We start from the raw sequence: 8,324 nt of genomic DNA, 5'->3' as shown, positions 1-8,324 counted from the left end.
AGAATTATTTAATCTGTTTACTATTTGTGCTATTTTTCTTATATTTAATACACATAAGTCATGAAAACCGGACTCTACAATATGAAAACCACTTTTGATATTTTTTTACAGCTTTTATACATTGTACACAAGTGATACAAAAAGCTTGGAGAATTTTCCTAACTGTTTACTATTTTTCATGAATTTATGTTCATTTGAGCAATTAAATAAAGGAAAAATAATTAAACACATCAAAAATTCAAGAAATTTTTTATGGAAGACCTTCACAGTAGTTGGAATGAAAATATAAAGTTTAAAGATTTTTAAAAACTGTTTGATGATATTTTGAATTTTACTTAGTTAAAACACTTTTGAAAGTATTAAAATGGTCTATACAAAAATCAAGAAAATGCCCCCCCCCCCCTAATATTGTCTTTAAACCAAATGAGTTATAAAATTCCAACATTTCAGAAAAAATTAAAACCCAATTCCTAGAATAAACATTGACATTTCTCTATATGTAGAATTTGATATATTAGTGTTAGATTTTTGACAAAGAAACTCACTAGAGTGTGTTGTTATTATAGGATTCCGGTAGTAAGACGTGTTGGTGTATCCCGAGTCATCAATTGTGACTTTTGAAGCATTATGAGTATTTACGGCCCCTATTTTCAATTTTACGTTTTAGGGTGCAAAACATGTCCAAACTATTTATGTTCTGTAACATACACGTTCAGTTATCGTGTTTTCTAATTTAAAAGTGAATATAATTATGAAATATTATGTGATTTTGAGCGTTGAGTTCTAACAGATAGTTTTTACTAGAATTGAAGTAAAACTATGTTTAGAATCATTCAGAAAAGTATTGGAAGTCTTATGAGATTCCAATCAAAAGTCAATTATCGAAATTAACGAAAATATAAAGTTGGAAATAAATAAAAATAATGTTATTGAAAGTTGTAAAGAATCTCGTTAGAAATATTTAGGCGAAAACCTCATCGAAATCCGAGCTATAACGAAGAAGTTATGACTCTTTAAAGATTCGCGACAGAACCGGCACAACGTCGTATGACGTAAAAAGTGAGTTTTCGATAAACTACTTTTTAGCTTTAGTAATCTAAATGAAAGTCGTAGTATTCATTAAACCGAGAATTTTCATAAAAAGAACGTCCAAATCTGACTTTGTATGACGAAGTTATGATTTTTCTAAGAATCGGCATAACAATACACAACCCGAAACTCGAAATAAAGATCGAGTGATTTTTAGCCGACACAACCTAAACGAGAATCGAAGATCTCGTCAATAGTAATACAACGGTAAAAAGACAGACAAAAACGGACGTCGGATGAAGAAGTTATGAATTTTTAACGGACTTTTCCTGTCCCGGCCTGTTAAAAATATAACTTTAAAAATAAAGTCAAAATTAGTCAACAGAGTCTAAACGAAAGTTGTAGAGTATAATCTCACCTACGCGTGGATATAAAGAACGTTAAAAACGGAGCTCGTATGCGAAAGATATGATTTTTGAAGTTTATGGCCCAAATATCGAGACTAGTCCGAGGAGGTACGCCCCACGTAGAGGCTTACGCCCAACGTTCGCATGGGAGAGCCTCGGATTGACCACGTCACCCATCTATGCATGTTAACCACGTAGCATACACGTCCGAGCCACGTTCCCTCCTTTCCGAGAATCGGACGCGTGTCTCGTACGCCCCGCGTACTGCGAGACTACGCCCCGCGTAGTAAGGTGCTTCGGACCCTATATAAGGGATGCGAGGCTGCCCGTATTTTGGTTGCCATTTTTCAATCTCTTTCACTCTAAAACCCCTCTCTAGCCTACTTTTAACCCCGGAAGTCCCGGTATCATCCTCGACACCCGAAGCAAGTCCCGACGCTCCGAAGTTCCCGAGAAAATCATATTTTCAAGTCGTAACTCGGCCGGTGTAAGGCCGGTTTTCAACTAAAATTCCCCGTTTTCATCAAAGAAAGTCATTTTTAGACACGAAGTGCTGCCCAAATTACTATTTTAACTCAGGTTATTTCACGGTGAGTTCAATATATAGGAACAATTGTATGTTATGTGTTATATGTTCAATGTGCTTTCCTGTGTTATTTTGGTTTTATACCTTTGGCTATGTAAAACATGACTTGTATACTAACGGAGCTATACCTTTGACTTGAAGTGTATGACATAAGCATCACTTGGGTACTGGTATGTAGCATTTGACCATGAAGTGAATAATTAAGCATTCCTTTGGCATTGGCAAAAGGCTAGGCAGGGATGAAAGCCTATAATTTGCTAGCCAAAATGTTTATTCAGAAATAGGTTATTTTTCCATGCCATATGGGCAAAAGTCTTATTGATGTATATCAAGTATTGAAATTGTTATGTCTCATTGATTGTAAATCTTTGAATCAGATTATTCGTTGATATGGAAAGCATGTCATATGATACTCGTCTGCCTTTGTTATTCTTTGTCCCTCTTTGCTTCTGTCATATTGATATGTATATGGCATAGCGTTATATTGTATATATTATTGAACTCACTAAGCGTCACCGCTTACCCCTCTCAGTGTTTAACAATTACAGGTAATAAGCATCCAGTTTAGTCATATACTGTTGGAAGATTTAGAATATTTTATACTATTACTTTTGTACTTGGGTTTACGTTTGTATAAAAGCTTTAATATCTCGGGTAGTTATGTAATGTACTAAAACTTAGTCGGTTTGTATCCAGTCTTTTGTAATCAAATTATCAATGTAAAATATTTTTTTCTTTTAACATGCATGTAGCATGTTTTGGAGTAACTTGGAGTAACAATGTTTTTAGTATGAAAGTTTGGGTCTTTCAATCATGGTATCAGAGCAGTAGTTTAAATGAACTAAATATCACGGATTGGTATTTAGACTTAAACTGTCTAACGTTCAATATATGAACGGAGTCATTTGTAAGTATATGGATACAAACCATAGGAAAGATTTAAGTGGGGTATTGGGTAGTGATAAACCCTAGTATTCTAAAATATTAAGTTACTTCAAAATTCTAGAGAATTAGTTTAAGTGAAATAGAAATTTTGAGAATTCCTAGACTTAAACATGGATTGCTAAGGGATGATGATACGATGTGTATCTAGTATACTTTAGGTTGAATACCTAAATGGACACAAGCACTAGAATATTAGAGGGGATATGTCTTATATTCTAATATGTGCTAAATGATAAATGAATATAGCATGCCTTAGGTTGCTTGCTTATATTGCTATTACTTGAGAAAGTTTAAGGTCTGTTGCCGACCTTGGTCTGGAAGAGGAGATTTTATGTATTCCAGATTCTAAAATTTATGTATTAGAACTGATATGAAACCTTTCGAAGTGATAAAAAGACTTATAATAGTCGACATCGATAATTTTATAGATAAACGATCGAGGGATATCGTAAAATAACATTTATCAAGTGATATCGTAAATAGTGTATTAATACCTATAGAGTGGTGTTGTACATTCTAACTATGTTTAATGAAATAATAACACCGTTGGAATAATCTTGCGTATTCGAAGTACATTCAGACGAGATGAATGTTTTGGCATAATCGATGAAGTTGTTCCACCGCTGTCCAGATTGAAGCAATGATTGCTTATAAAGTAGGAAGAACCGAAGATGGTGATAAATACTTCGACAGTATCGAAATTGATGTTGTGTAAGATTTAGAAGAATTAAAAGAAGAGGATATACACCCATAATATTGCATGAGAAGAGATGTTATTGTTAGAAATGACAGGAAACCGAGTCGAAGCTAGTAGAACATGCTGAGATGCAGCTATAATGCGGACTTCTTAGGATAGACTCCTATGAAGTAGACTTAAAAGATACAACCATGAGAAGAAAACTTACTCATATACAGGAATGATGATGTCATGAAAGGATAATGAAACGAACAAATGTGCATGATGGTTTGCATGAGTTAGAAGATAATGCAGGTAGTTGGAGACCGTTTGTCTCCATGCTGCTAGAGTAAATTCTGGTATAGTGTGTCTTGTAGAGTTGACACTACCCGAGAAAGAATTTATATGAAGAATTGGAAGTAAAATTTCTATCGACCTATGAAAAAGTATTAGAATATGCTAGATCGAGCATATGCATGAGAAGAATCCTAGAAGACGAGTATAGGAAATCCAAGATATGTTTGATAGAAACGCGAAATCCTTAATTGAGTCTAGAAGAAATTATTGTATGCATTTGTTTGAACATATTCATGTGTGATAAGTTCCTTTGTAAAATTCTTGGTATGGTGACTTCGGGACTGCGAGACAATTCTTGGAACGGGTATGAGTAGGTGTGAATGGTAGTAGAGGCCTATACTACCGGAAGCACAAGACTCACGCTTGAATCAGGAAAAGTCACAAGGTTACTAAGGTACTCGTAGTTGATATTGTTTTGTTTGTTTCCGTCATTACCTTCGTTTCGGTGATGACCAAGAAGATGATATTTGTTCAGACCTTAGTGGTCATAAAGAATCGACTCTGATTAAAATAAATCTGTGAAGTGAATTGATTGGTTCAAAGAACCATGTATCGTGTAGTGACGAAATTTCAGTCAGAGAATTGAAGAAGGAGATGATCAAGGTAGTCGATAGAAATATAACGATCTTCATTAAAGGATTGAGCAACCATTAGCTAGAGATGCTACCTGTTATGAAGACGATGAAAATTTAGTTATTCATGGAAGGATTACGGTATGAAATCCATGAATTCATAATTAATCGAAATATTCTATCATTCGACAAAGTTGTTGAGTATGCACGAAAGCGTGATCATGACTTAGAAATACGTGGTGCCACTCTTCCTGTTCCGAAGCATCGACGTGTTGATCAAACTGTCTCTATTTTCTTTATTCCATCAGCTCGATCTGATTCTAATACAAGAGTATGGTTCGTTGTGTGTCTTTTGCGTTATAAAATCAAAGGTCATTAGAATATGACCATTCGAGTTGTTGTTGTAGCAAAAGTGAAAACCTTATCTTGGGTTGAGTCTATAACCCAAATTCATGAAGGAGTAAGAGTCTGCAATGAGAATTGATTTTTTTTAATTCAGAGATAAGGACTGAAGGCCTAATAGAGAATGAAGAGCGAGTGCAGATTTGAGCACCTCCATCAATTAAGAAGTTTGAAGAGTTTGACAATCGTTTAGTTAAAGGCCGTACATTTCAGATTACCGTAGAGGAGGCACACGAGGACCCGAATGTTGTGAATGGTTCATTTCTCGTCAACTTTAGACTTGCTCATATATTATTTGATTCTGGTGCCTCAGATTCTTTTGTGTCTCATGAATTCGCGTATTCCTTCCAAATTGCTTGTTATTCATTCGCCTAGTCATTTCATGTAGATATCGTGGGAAGTATATCATTACTTGTTGATAAAGTCTATAGAGATTGTGTCATAGAAATTGAAGGTTATAGTTTTCTTGCTAACTTGATTCCTATCTCTTTGCCCAACTTTGAAATTATTCTCGGCATGAATTGGTTATCAAAGAACCGCAAAGAACTCTTGTGTTACGAAAAGATGGTACGCATCCGTATCGAAGAGAAGAATCCTATTTACGTCTACGGTAAACAAATACTTAAAAATCTTAAAATTAATCTCTTTCCTAGAAACCCGTAAAATTATATCGAAGGGGTATTCTGCTTATCTAGCTTATACAGTTGATATCTCAAAAGAGGGGAAGAAAACTGTAAATGATGTTTCCGTTATTAATGAATATCCTAATATTTTCCTCGATGATTTGCCTGAACTACCCCTGACAGGCAAATAGAATTCTGAACTGGTTTTATGTCTAGTGTTGCTCCAATTGCCAAAGTCTGCTAGACAGAATGATAGCATTTGGGTAGTTATCGACCGACTAACTAAGAGTCACATTTTCTTGCCATGCGTGAAGCAGCTCCAATGGAGAAATACGCACAAGCATACTTGGATAAAACTGTTGCGAGACATGGTGTACCGCTAAAGATTACTTTTGATCGTGATAGTAGCTACATGTCTTATTCTTGGGCAAGTATGCATTATGAATTGAGATCTCGTGTCGTTATCTACACAACTTGTTATCCCCAGACAGATGGTCAGAAGAAAAGAACAATCCAAACAGTAGAAAATATACTGAAGGTATATGAAGCACTATATGGGCATAAGTGTCGTATTCCAATATGTTGGCGTGTTGTAGGACAGAAAGTCCTTGGTGGTCCTGAAATGATTCAAGACACCATTGACAAGATTCAAATTGTACGAGAAAGAATGAAAGCGGCCCAGGATTGACAGAAGTCCTATGCAGTACAGAGAAGACGAACCATAGAAATCTAGGTGGATGAATTCGTAATGCTAAAGGTATCCCCATGGAAAGGCATTATGTGACTTGGAAAGAAAGGAAAATTGAGTCCTAAATTTGTTGGACCTTTCAAAATCATCCAGAGAATTGGTAAGCAAGCATACCGTTTGGAATCGCCGGAAGATTTGGCAGATATTCATGATGTGCTTCATGAGAGTTATCTGCGTAAATGTTTAAACATATATGATGAAATAGTCCCGTTATCCGAGGTGAAACTGGATAATAAATTAAGATATATAGAAGAGCCTGAAGAGATCGTAAACGAAAGAACGACTGAATTGCGTAATAAAGAAGTGGAATTGGTGCTTGTCAAATGGAAACACCATCGAGGCCCAAATTATAATTGGGAAAATAAGAATGGGATAAGAGAGAAATATCCCCATTTGTTTTAATCGATGTAATTTCGGGGACGAAATCCTCAAAATGAGGAGGTATTTGTAACATATACGTTCAGTTATCGTGTTTTCTAATTTAAAAGTGAATATAATTATGAAATATTATGTGATTTTGAGCGTTGAGTTCTAACATATAGTTTTTACTAGAATTGAAGTAAAGCTATGTTTAGAATCATTCAGAAAAGTATTGGAAGTCTTATGAGATTCCAATCAAAAGTCAATTATCGAAATCAACGAAAATATAAAGTTGGAAATAAATAAAAATAATGTTATTGAAAGTTGTAAAGAATCTCGTTAGAAGCATTTAGGCGAAAACCTCATCGAAATCTGAGCTATAACGAAGAAGTTATGACTCTTTAAAGATTCGCGACAGAATCGGCACAACGTCGTATGACGTAAAAAGTGAGTTTTCGATAAACTACTTTTTAGCTTTAGTGATCTAAATGAAATTCGTAGTATTCATTAAACCGAGAATTTTCATAAAAAGAACGTCCAAATCTGACTTCGTATGAGGAAGTTATGATTTTTCTAAGAATCGGCATAGCAGTACACAACCCGAAACTCGAAATAAAGATTGAGTGATTTTTAGCCGACACAACCTAAACGAGAATCGAAGATCTCGTCAATAGTAGTACAACGGTAAAAAGACAGACGAAAACGGACGTTAGATGAAGAAGTTATGAATTTTTAACGGACTTTTCCTGTCCCGGCCTGTTAAAAATATAACTTTAAAAATAAAGTCAAAATTAGTCAACGGAGTCTAAACGAAATTTGTAGAGTATAATCTCACCTACGCGTAGATATAAAGAACGTTAAAAACGGAGCTCGTATGCGAAAGATACGGATTTTTGAAGTTTATGGCCCAAATATCGAGACTAGTTCGAGGAGGTACGCCCCGCGTAGAGGCTTACGCCCAGCGTTCGCATGGCAGGGCCTCAGATTGACCACGTTACCCATATTTTCATGGTAACCACGTAGCAGACACGTCCGAGCCACATGCCCTCCTTTCCGAGAATCGGACGCGTGTCTCGTACGCCCCACGTACTGCGAGACTACGCCCCGCGTAGTAAGGTGCTTCGGACCCTATATAAGGAATGCGAGGCTGGCCGTATTTTGGTTGCCATTTTTCAATCTCTTTCACTCTAAAACCCCTCTCTAGCCTACTTTTAACCCCCGAAGTCTCGGTATCATCCCCGACACCCGAAACAAGTCCCGACGCTCCGAAGTTCCCGAGAAAATCATATTTTCAAGTCGAAACTACACATTAAAAACAAATTAATAACTTAGAAATTCTTAACAAATGCTTGACAAATGCTTATTACTCAACCTAAAACCTTACATATGTTGAACAGATGCTCAGAACATGCTTAAAAAACAACTTCAATTGCTTAATAGCTTAACAGTTAACCTGTAAACAGGGGAGGAGAACTAAAATCGCTAAAATAGAAACCAAAATAAGCAATAATAGAGTTAATGTTGTTATACATGTTAATAGTTAACCTATTTACAACTTAAATCAACGTTTGTTTAACTAAAATTTTCCTTTTAATTGCTAATTTTTGCCTTTGTTTAAG

Source organism: Lactuca virosa, chromosome 2 (genome assembly GCF_052849685.1).
Source record: "Lactuca virosa cultivar CGN04683 chromosome 2, Lactuca_virosa_CGN04683_v6, whole genome shotgun sequence".
Lineage (NCBI taxonomy): Eukaryota > Viridiplantae > Streptophyta > Magnoliopsida > Asterales > Asteraceae > Lactuca > Lactuca virosa.
Note: the sequence above shows the minus strand (reverse complement) of the source record.